At 38.1% G+C, this 10,672-nt stretch overlaps 1 pseudogene across 1 annotated transcript; it reads left to right on the plus strand.

Moving 5' to 3' along the window:
• Positions 1-302: 302 nt before the first annotated feature.
• On the plus strand, positions 303-10,484 carry LOC145481116 (uncharacterized; annotated as a pseudogene). Its single transcript, XR_014048588.1, has 7 exons — positions 303-382; positions 2,458-2,701; positions 3,905-5,229; positions 5,609-5,743; positions 6,556-6,682; positions 7,184-7,346; positions 8,360-10,484. The product of XR_014048588.1 is annotated as an uncharacterized LOC145481116 (transcript).
• The last annotated feature ends 188 nt before the right edge of the window (positions 10,485-10,672 follow it).

Genomic DNA, 10,672 nt, shown 5'->3' on the forward strand with positions numbered 1-10,672 from the left:
GAAAATAGCCATTTATTAGAGGAATTGGTGGCGCGTTTTAGAAATATCATCCAACAAAAACGCGTTTTAGATGCAGGTCAGTTATATCCATCCCTTCCCACGTCCCTAACAACAACAACAACAACAACAAAATGGTACGTGAGCTGCTTATCATGTATTCTCCTAGCTAAAAGCTTACCAATTATACCACCATATGGTATTGCATGACAATTGACCAATGGGCCCGTTATCACCGGGTTAATAAGATAACATGTCAATCTATATATGAATGCATTAAGTTTTTTCTGTTTTCAGAACTCCAATACATACACGTATAAAATGAAGTTGGCCTTCGTTGCCTTGTTTCTCCTTCTTACTGACTACATGGAGTCAGCAGGCACAAGTAAGTTTTAAAGCTCAGTGTGTTTCTTTATATTGAGTATGATTCTTTCCTCGTGTACTGGTAAACAGAGGAATAGGCATTTTATTTTCCTTGCTTAGGAGTCTTTCTTTAGCTGTATGTAGTCATGGTATCGTTGGGTTTTTTGAATCAGTTATTCTGCATCAGTATACAAGCTACAACTGAAGCTAGGATTATCGCGGATTTCTTTAAGGAAAATGTTGCCATTCACTTCGAACGAAAATGGTTCCATTTGAACATCAGAATGTGTAGGTAATTTGGAAACGTATTGAAACATGTTTGCAAATGGTCGACTACGAAAATGATATTATCAAAACTGAAAAATCCTCTCCCAAGTGTACTTATTCTACTGAAATACTTGCACGAAGGCGATATGTAAATAAATGAAAAAGTGACGAGAAATATAGGGATAGTGCAGAAGGAGTAGACCATATGTAAATTTTTACGTTGACTTGATGCATATCAGTCATGTTTCTTGTTGGAATGGATTGCTTAGGCGACCAATATCCACACAAATGCATGGGAGTCCGGGTAGTTACATTGACATTTTTCGCGTCATTAATCATTCATAACGTAAAACTCGAATTGTTCCAATCTAGAACAATTTGATGCTCCTGTCGAGAAAATTGATAAAATAAAATAGAAATTAAAATAGCAATTACATATGGCAGCCCACATACAAATACCTTCCTTTGTTTTAAAAAGTAAATGAACGGAATATTACTTGAAATTTTGGGCCGAATGTATAACAAGTTTCCACGTGAATATTTATTTTCTTAGCATTTTATTATGGACACATAATTCATCTCACAGAGAAAAGTTCTCCATACAACACACTGTCTGAATTGATTATTGTTCAGCCTATTCCGACGGAAGAGGGACGGGGGGGGGGGGGGGAGGGAGGATCCCGGTGACCTAAGCTGTTTTCTGTTGTTGCTATTGTTTTTGTCATAGTTTGTTTAAATTGATTTTTATTAGTTTTGAGACATTTTTGTGTCTTTCTGACATTTCTAAACTATCAGATTATTCAAGATGGAGCTGTTTCAGATATCCCGACATTATCACCACTTGATATGTCCCGATCATGCCATATTGCTAACCTTTGGTGAAACATTTTAATTGAGACGAATTCCTTTCAGTGTAATTATCATTGCTTGAAAAATGTCCTTGAAGTTACGCATGTGGGTGTTTAATTAACCCCCCCCCCGGCAAATGTTTGGAGGAAAACTCGTTCAGGGAACTCACATGATTATAGTGACGTCATCGTTTTCAAAATGCTCCACTTTCGAACCGTTTTCCGTCCGCACTAAAACGTTAAGCTGGCGTTTTCAATTTCCTCCGGTTTGACTGAAGATCTTGTTCGAGACCTTTTCGTGGCGGATTAGCTTGTGTGGACGGTAGGCCTAACCCTAGAAATAAAGCTGCGTCTTCAAATTTCTCCAGCGTAGTATGGGCGGAGCCTAAAACGGAATATCTAATAGTGAAGGCGGAATTAGATATGCCTGTTCTCAATTGAACAAATTGACGTCAGTTTTTTATACGTCTGTCCTCTTATTGATGATAAATTGCGTCATAACATTGTCAAAGTGGCTGTGTTACCACGAGCCGCAGGCGAGTGGCTCCACAGTAAACTTTGACAATGTTATGACGAAATTTATCATCAGTAAGAGGACAGACGCATAAAAAGCTGAAGTCAATTTGTTTCTTACAATAACAAGACCCCAAACAGGTCAAATGCCGGGAATAAATGAGGGGAAAAGAAGTATAAACTTGCCGTAAACAAAGATAAGTGAATTTTATTCAAAATGACGCGAACATTGTCAATAGCTTTTCTCGTTCTTTGATTGGCTACTTAAAAAAGTCCATAAAATCTCCTTGGTTAAAAAGTTGAACTTGAAAGCTTGCATAAATTAACATTTTATCCATCTGTACTGTTATTGATGATAAAAATGGGCCAATCAGCGCGCGAGAAATTAGACAGTTATGGTAAAAAGTAAATTTGTACGTAGCTTTTGCTGCTGAATTTTAAATTTTGATGCTTTGTTTATTCCTTACAGTTGAAGATCTGGTTGTCCATTACTACGACAAGAATATCAGCACAATTGACCTTCTTAGAAGACTGAACATGAGTTACGCGCGTTTTGATGTGCAAGATATTAAATGTCCACGTTTGTTTGAATACTCGTGTGAGACAGTGTGCCCTTTAGAGAATGAAGACCAGGAAAGAATTTACCGCAAGGCGTGTTACTGCGATAAGTTATGTGTTGAGCTTGGTGACTGCTGTTTTGACTACTTCTTAAGGTTAGTGGATAAAAATGATTATCTTTCCGATAGTGATATAACTTCAATATAGTTTGGATATCATAAATATAAAAAATATTCCTGTTCTTTGGCCATTTCAATTTCAGAAGGAGAAGAAAACAAACATCAAATGGGACCATTTTGAAATCCTCGCTACTGGAAAGTCGGACTTGCGTTGTAAAATTGAAGAAACGCTATTGATCAGTGACTTAAAACCCTCACTTAATGAAAACATTGGAAGTGATGAGAAGCTGTTTCTTTAGTAATTTCTACCGGAAGTATCTACTACCGGAAGTATCAATTTTATCAATAATTTTTAGCTTGACACCGGTGCCTCGCTCTATTTTTAAATTCATAACTTTTTGTTATACAGTTATAACCGTCGCTTCTGAAGAAGAGACTATCCGTAAGGCCAGGGAAGCTTTTTTAATTCAAAAAGGCAGAACAATTTATCCCGATGGTCTGAACATCCGTAAAGGAACATATTAATTGTTTCCTTTTATTATGTTCTTTTATTATTTTACCTTACAGTATGCTTATCTTTAATTTACACCGTCAATTAGTTTTACGTATTTCCAATATGCTACATAAAATCACGTCCCAATGTAAAATTCTCATTGTACCTGAAGAAGGCTGGTTTGGCCAACCGAAATATAGTAAACCTTCAAAAATTCATTCCACGTTGTGTCGGTCGGCTGCTTTTGTATTCTTCATTTTATATGTAAAGCCGATTAGATCACTATTGATCCAACGTATACCAGCAGGATCATCGTTCCGGTTGCTTGCATAAACATTTTATTGTCCTTCTGAAGATGTATGTTGTAACATACGAAATGTCAAACTAATACAGTCAAGATTTTTCAGTAGACCATGCGTTTTCCATTTGTAATGTTTATAACCGCTGTTTGTTTCTTCAACTTGAAAATGATCTCAGGGAGATCGAAACGTCGTTTTTTTACCGCTAGTTTTTATTCTGAATTGTTTTCTTTTCTTTCTGAAATAGTTTGGATAGCACCTGCCTTTTTTGAAAAATGACTTATCTGAGAGTTGATTGAAGTTTTTCCACCGAGACTGCTAAGCAGTGATGACGCGTTCTCTTTAAGCTACGCTACGCGGAACAAGTCGGATTTTCTTACTTACCTAATGCTTTGAATTTCTTATGATTTCGTAACTAACGACAACTGTTGCTATTGTTTTCCGAAGGTGTACCGCTGCCAAAACAGCCGGCAAGCCTTGGGTTCCTAAATTAACCTGCGTAACCTGCAGTTATAACCAGCTGCCATTCATTACAGATAACTATGGTTACGCCATGGTAAGTAGCTGTTCACAACATAACGCCGACAAGAATCTGGAATCTTTGTGTACATCTCCTAAAGCTGACTTCTTTGGAATGCTGCCCGTGTCAGACTTTCAAAACAGGACAACATACAAGAATGTATTCTGCGCCAGTTGTAATCAAGCCAGTAACCTGACGTATTGGATTTTTGCTGCCTCGTGCGTAGGTTACACTTCTTATGACATTCCAACAAACAGATCGCTGATGCTGGCGTTCATAATGAGGAATTGTCAATGGGATTTTGAGCCACCCCGCGGTCATAGTGAAAAAGTGTGTCTAGCCGTAAAGGAAAATTGTCCAGATTCAGAACTTGTTGATAAGGAACCACTGCTAAGAGATTTATGTTCATTTTACTCCTTTCCAGTCTGTCCAGACTTCCAACCAAAGAACCCGCATTGCGATATTTGCAAAGGAAAAGACATAAGCCAGTATTCATGTATATGCAGAGAGACCTCAGGCGAAGTTGGAGGCCTTACACCACCGTCTTTGAATATCTTGTTTGCTTTTTCGTCCTCTTCTCAATCAGTGGAAGTGGGAGAAAGGAAGAGCATTGTAAGGAACAAAGTGTGCGCTGAGGGTTCCGTGTTTGACCCCTTCAAGGAGGAATGCGTACAAATTCATGTACCCATGTCAGTCCCCGAAAGGCCTAACATAAACACTAGAGGTTCAATAAACGGACCATCTATTAAGGGTTTTCCAGATGGAACTTTCATCAATTGTTCCTATGTCAAGATGAACATCAGTGCGGTAACTATTCTGTCTAACGGCTCGATTTGGATTCCTTTACACAAAAGAATATACAACAAGGAAAGGTACGCCATCAATGGCTCGGCACTGCTCCTTTGCGCAGACTTCAAACGCGTTTACACTGAAACCGAGACGCTTGTTTCCATGGAGATAACACCACTTCAGATATTAACATACACGGGCTGCACCATCTCCATGATGTCTTTGATTTCCCTCCTGGGTATCTACATTGCTCTGCCGGAACTCAGAACATTACCTGGAGAGAACCTCATGAGTCTATCATGTGCAATGCTTTTGTATCATATCTTCTTCTTATTGACCGGTCAGACGGACAAACCAAATCTTTGCATGGCGGTATCAGTCCTGCTTCATTACTTTTTGCTGTCTTCATTCTGCTGGATGGGCGTGATGGCTTTCGATGTTGAAAAGACATTTGGAGCAAAAGGTAACTGATTTTATATCGCCCCAGTAGTACAGTAGCGTAGATTTCTAATGAGGTGATCACCCTTAATCATTGACTTCCAGATCTATCCTGTGCAAAGCACAATTCAGTGCAGGAGGGCATGTGTCAAGCATGAAATTAAATTATCTCGCTTTGCTTTCGAAAAGGGGACCTAATTATATGCTCTTCTCTAAAACGGGCAATAACAGCGATGAAACATACAAATGCTTCAATTATATCTTGGATAAAAAGGTAGGGTTAAATTATACAGTAAAGGACTGAAGATAGTCAATAAGCATGGCAAGACAATTATTCTCCACATTCTCAAGCTTGTTTGCTAATTCTTTTTTTGTGTTTTGTTTTTTCCATCAAATACATGTAGGAAAAGCCCGACCTCGTCATGATGACAACAGAAAAACGTTAGTAAAATACAGTATTTTTGCCTGGATCACACCAGCTGTGATCGTGATTACTAGTGTAACTCTCGATAAAACAAACACTGTCATCATTGGATACGGTGAGTTGAATTATAGATTGAAATAAGATCAAGTGAGATGTTAAAAGATTTAGTCATATAGCATGCATCTTTTCCTTGTTGCTCACACCTATCGACCAATGAGCGCGCGCGTAGTGTTTCAGTCCTTCTATAAAATATTAAGGTTAAGAGCGTAAAACAAGAACGAACCGAATGCCAAAAAAAGGCTAATGATAAAAATGTTCAGGTTAAAATCATAGAAGACAAGTGAAGATGAACAACGCGTCCGCTGAAATACAAGCCTGGGCAGTTAACTTGTGTTGTGAAAAATGAAGTGTAGTCTACTCGGGATGCGGAGTACCCGGGGGGGGGGGGGGAGAGACCTCCGTATGAAAAAGTCGGGGATGCTAGTCGTAAAATTTGAAATAAACCCTAAAGGAGACCAAGCTGGGCATAAGCTTTATTTCAGGCCCCCAAAAGATATCACTTAAAACGGAATAGGCTTCCTCTGTTCAGGAAAGGAGACCGCGCTAGTAGACCGTTTTCGAGAGAACGGCAGAAGTCGAGCCTAAAAACGGAAATAAGAGCGTTTATTAAGTATTCTTGTTTCTTCGGTTGCACCCTTAGAGATACTTTGAAAGCGAAAAATAGTGGCGTTTCGTCATGAACAAACAAAGTGACACCAGAATCCCTGATTTGTATGCCCCTAGGTGAGATGAAGAGCATTCCCGACATTTTCATTTGGGAGTCCAAGTATACCAGGGACCAAGTATACCAGTTAACAGCCGCATGAATTTGTTCCCGAACTTATTGAATGTTTTAAGTATTTTTTTTTCAAATTTCCCCCTCACTAGCTGAAGTATTCTGCTGGATTTCGAATGGGAGAGCACTGCTACTGGTTCTTGGTGTTCCTGTGGCTATGATTTTGTTGTTTAACGTCGGGGCTCTTTGACGATGATTTCTATTTGGAAAGTACAAAAGGTACTATTAGAATGTTTTTGTTATTATTATTGTTATTATTATTATTATTATTATTATTATTAAATGCCGCTGAAAGTGAGTAGATGTAAGTTAGGTTAGTCACAGCTGTAGGTAAATAATGCCAAATGAGCTTGATCTAATTTTGTATACATAACTAAGTAAAGAAATTTCCCTTAAATTTGCTCAGAAAGCTTCTTACAGTAGTTCTATTGAATTTGCCGCAAATGATAAATTTAGCAAAAAATGATCAATTTCTTCGTTTGCAAACTGACTCGTTTCAAGTCATTCATACCAATACTAACTTTGGCAAATCATTCACTGTCCAATAACTATAGCTTGTTCTGTGGTGAAGTGATTTCGGAACGATTAATACTGAACTTAGTATTAGCAGTGATTATAAAGAATTCTTGACCACATCAATTTACATTTTTTTTACTGCGTTGAGCTAAAACCGCCTATGTCAGGACCGTTCTGTCTGTTATTTCTGCTTGCCTCACACAGACCACCCGCCGCGTGACAGATCAGAGTAACCAGACCTGCCTGCCTATCCTGTACATCAAACTGTCATCAGTAATGGGATTTACCTGGATATTAGGCTTTATCGAACCATTCACGAAAGTCGAATTTCTTGCTTATCTCTTCGTCATTTTAAACAGTCTTCAAGGTAAGTTCTAGCACTGTGGTGAAAGAGGTCTACTGCATTAAACTGTATTTTTTAAATCAGTCTACTCAGATAATACTAAGATAGAGCATCTTTCATTTGAGCTTGCAAAGTAATTTATGTTCGTTTGCTTTTGTTCTGTACATCGTGCGATTAGCTTAAAAAAAGATACTCGCGCCACTTTGTTATCCAATCATCAGAAGTAAAACCAAAACCAATCTTAACTATAGAGTAGTTTAATTTTCATTGAGTTTCGCAAAGGAATTCGCTTTGCATTACTACTGTACCCAATAGAGGTTTTGCTCGGCAGCCATGTCGCATGGCAGGAACAATAGATTCTTTTTCCTTTGGGAAAAAATGTTCTTTCTAATTCAAAACATTTTTATTGTTTCTGCAATGCAACGTGGCTGTTCTATAAAACCTCTATTGGCTTACAAAACTCGCGCCACTTTTTCATCCAATTAGAAGTAAAACCACAATCGTGACTTGTTCGCACACCTTTTCCCGCGCCTCGCGTCAGCTACATGTAATTACTTCGAGTTTTGATTGGTTGACTTGTCTGTGTCCTTTGTGATTGGCCAGAGTGATTACTTTGGTTTTGGGTTTACGACACTCAATTGAAAACCACTTTGTTCAGTGCTACACTCAATTGAAAACCACTCTACTGATGCTGGTTTTGACCTACATACCTACTGCTACTATAAATTACACAATAGACTTCATCGTCTCATCAAATGATTAATTATAGTGATTAATTATAGCTTTCATAACTAAGTCCCATACAGCAAAATGACCATTATACAATGCAGCTACCTCATTGGCTAATAATTATTTCTTTATTAATTCATGTGTTCATTTATTTATTTATTTATTTATTTATTTAGTTCGTTAATTGGTTAGTTAGTTATTTTTATTTCCTGTTTATGTATGAAAAAATATCTGTCCACAATAGGTAAGGAAACATATGAAACTGTCCACTTTGCTAGTGTGTTTACTCGGATGAACATTTCTTTCAGGGTTCTTTATCTTCCTCGCTTTTGTGGCAAACAAAAGGACGTTGAACAAAGTGAGAGCTGGCTGGATGGCACGATTTCATCGATTGGGAAATACAGATACGGCCACACCCCAGTCCAGAGAGACCCGCCCCAGCGAGCTCGTCACGTCGACTTTGTAGTTTATTTGTGACAATTGAGTTTTGCACGTTTGTAAATTTAACGGCGTCGAAAGGAAAAATTGTTGGTAACGTTCCCTAAAATTTAACTGAGAACAATTTGGCGTAAACTCGATTTTCCAATGGCAAGTTAATGCTAAGCTCGGAGCAGTTGAATAAGAAAAGAATGAGATTTTGAGGCCGTTTTTGAACGCCCCAGACAAAAATAATAATATGCTTATTCAAACCTCTCGCAGTACATAAGTAAGTACTGGATTACAGGTTTGGTCAGCAGTAAATAATACCAATAATTATACTTCAATATAAATATGAAAGTCACGGATGTCAAGCAGTAGTGTCACAACCGAGGCACACTTGTTTGTGACGAAGTCACCAAACCTATTGGCGGCACGGACAGTTAATTAAATTGCTAGGTCTCAAAGAAAAAGAAAAAAGAAAAAAAAAAAAAAAAACAGTCATGCGGAAGATTTGTGAAAGCTGTGACTGAATTTTTTGAGGTTAGAAAATCATTTATAAATAGCTAGGTTACCATGGTAATACAAAATAATCTCGTCCAAATTGTTAAAAGAATTACCACCAAAATGTTTTTTCAGGATTTCGGATCTCACGCACATAGAGATGTGTTTAGTCTGTCTTTTTAAGCTACATGCAACCGCTAACAGAATTGTAGAGGCTCTGCTACAAGAATTATGTTCTTCCTAAAAAAAAGGCATCGTCATGTACTCGTTTTGTAATGATTCTCTCGTCAGTAGGGTTGTTAGTTCAGTTACCGATTGCGAATGGATATTTACATGAAGAAAGACCAGAATACCTCTAATGAAAAGACAAACAATTGATATTTTACTGAACGAAGAGTAACCATTTGCAGTCTCAAACCAGTGTAGGTATAGCTGAGATCCTTCAATTTACATAATTTTACCTTAAGCTAGAACTTGCGCTGATTATCAATTAAATCTCTGTTGCTATTCGTTTCATTTGCTTTTTGTTTTGTTAGTGGTGCGCATGCGTTCAGACTGAAAAATCAGGCGTACACATGCTAGATGATCATGACGTCATTCTTGTGACCAAATATCCTCGCTAGACTGAAATAGAGAATTTTACCATTGATTGTACGTAAATTTTGTCTGATCCAAACTGAGCTCTCAGTATGACATAAATTGCTTCTCCGAGAATAAAGAAAGAAGACGAAAACGTCTTAATGAATGAACCAACGCGAGATCATATGAATCAATAAATAGATGGATGTCTCCACCCACCAACCAGCCATCACACCCACCCACCATAAACCAACCTGCCAAACCACCCACCCACACAACAACCAACCAGACCCAGTTAAGACCCAGACCCAGCCCACCATTCGATTTTCTCGGGTAGGTTTGACAACGATAACTGAAATAGCTGTAAACGAAACAAGAAAAATCACTAACTCGAATTAACCTGGTTTCTCTTTCAGACTGTAATGTCTGCAAAATGTGATAAGCGCGCGCCATTACTTAATCGCTAGCTAAATGGGGTTCAGCCAAGACTATCCGTCAAAAAGACCTCGCGGTTGGGTATGGGGCGGGGATGGCATTGTATAAGTAATCTAATGCAGTGGCATTGTCAAGTGAACACTTGCGCATTAAGCTCTTCCTCTTTTCAGTATACACCTTTACAGCTTTTCAACTTCTAATCAAACTAGCACTCAATTCTTGCTCTGTGCCTTGCTAGAGCTTGGAGGGTAGCTTTCCTCAAAGCACTAGCCAGTTTCAGAGGATTTCTTTAGAGAAGTTGCTGTGTAGTATTCTTAAAGTTCTATTTTATTAAGGTTTTGCATCATTTCCTTGCCCTTCCTTGTCTCCGTTGGCAGTTTTCTTGCAAATTACACCATATTAACATTAAGGTATATATTAATTAACTTTTCTCGCTTTCGACTTCCATTTCTCCAACCTACTTGTTGGGACCAAAGTTTACTACCCCTCTCATGGCTAATAAATGGTTCAGCAATCTTCCTAATCATCTTAAGCCAGTTGTACCTCTCAACCAAAAGCCATAGGTTCAATATCGAGCGAGGAAATCACAATAATTTATTTCCTCATCTTAATCAGTCATTCCTGGTTGGCCTAAAACCCCCTTAAACAATCATGTCACTTTCAAAACACTGTCAAAACCCAAATTA

This window comes from Orbicella franksi, chromosome 3, assembly GCF_964199315.1.
Source record: "Orbicella franksi chromosome 3, jaOrbFran1.1, whole genome shotgun sequence".
Lineage (NCBI taxonomy): Eukaryota > Metazoa > Cnidaria > Anthozoa > Scleractinia > Merulinidae > Orbicella > Orbicella franksi.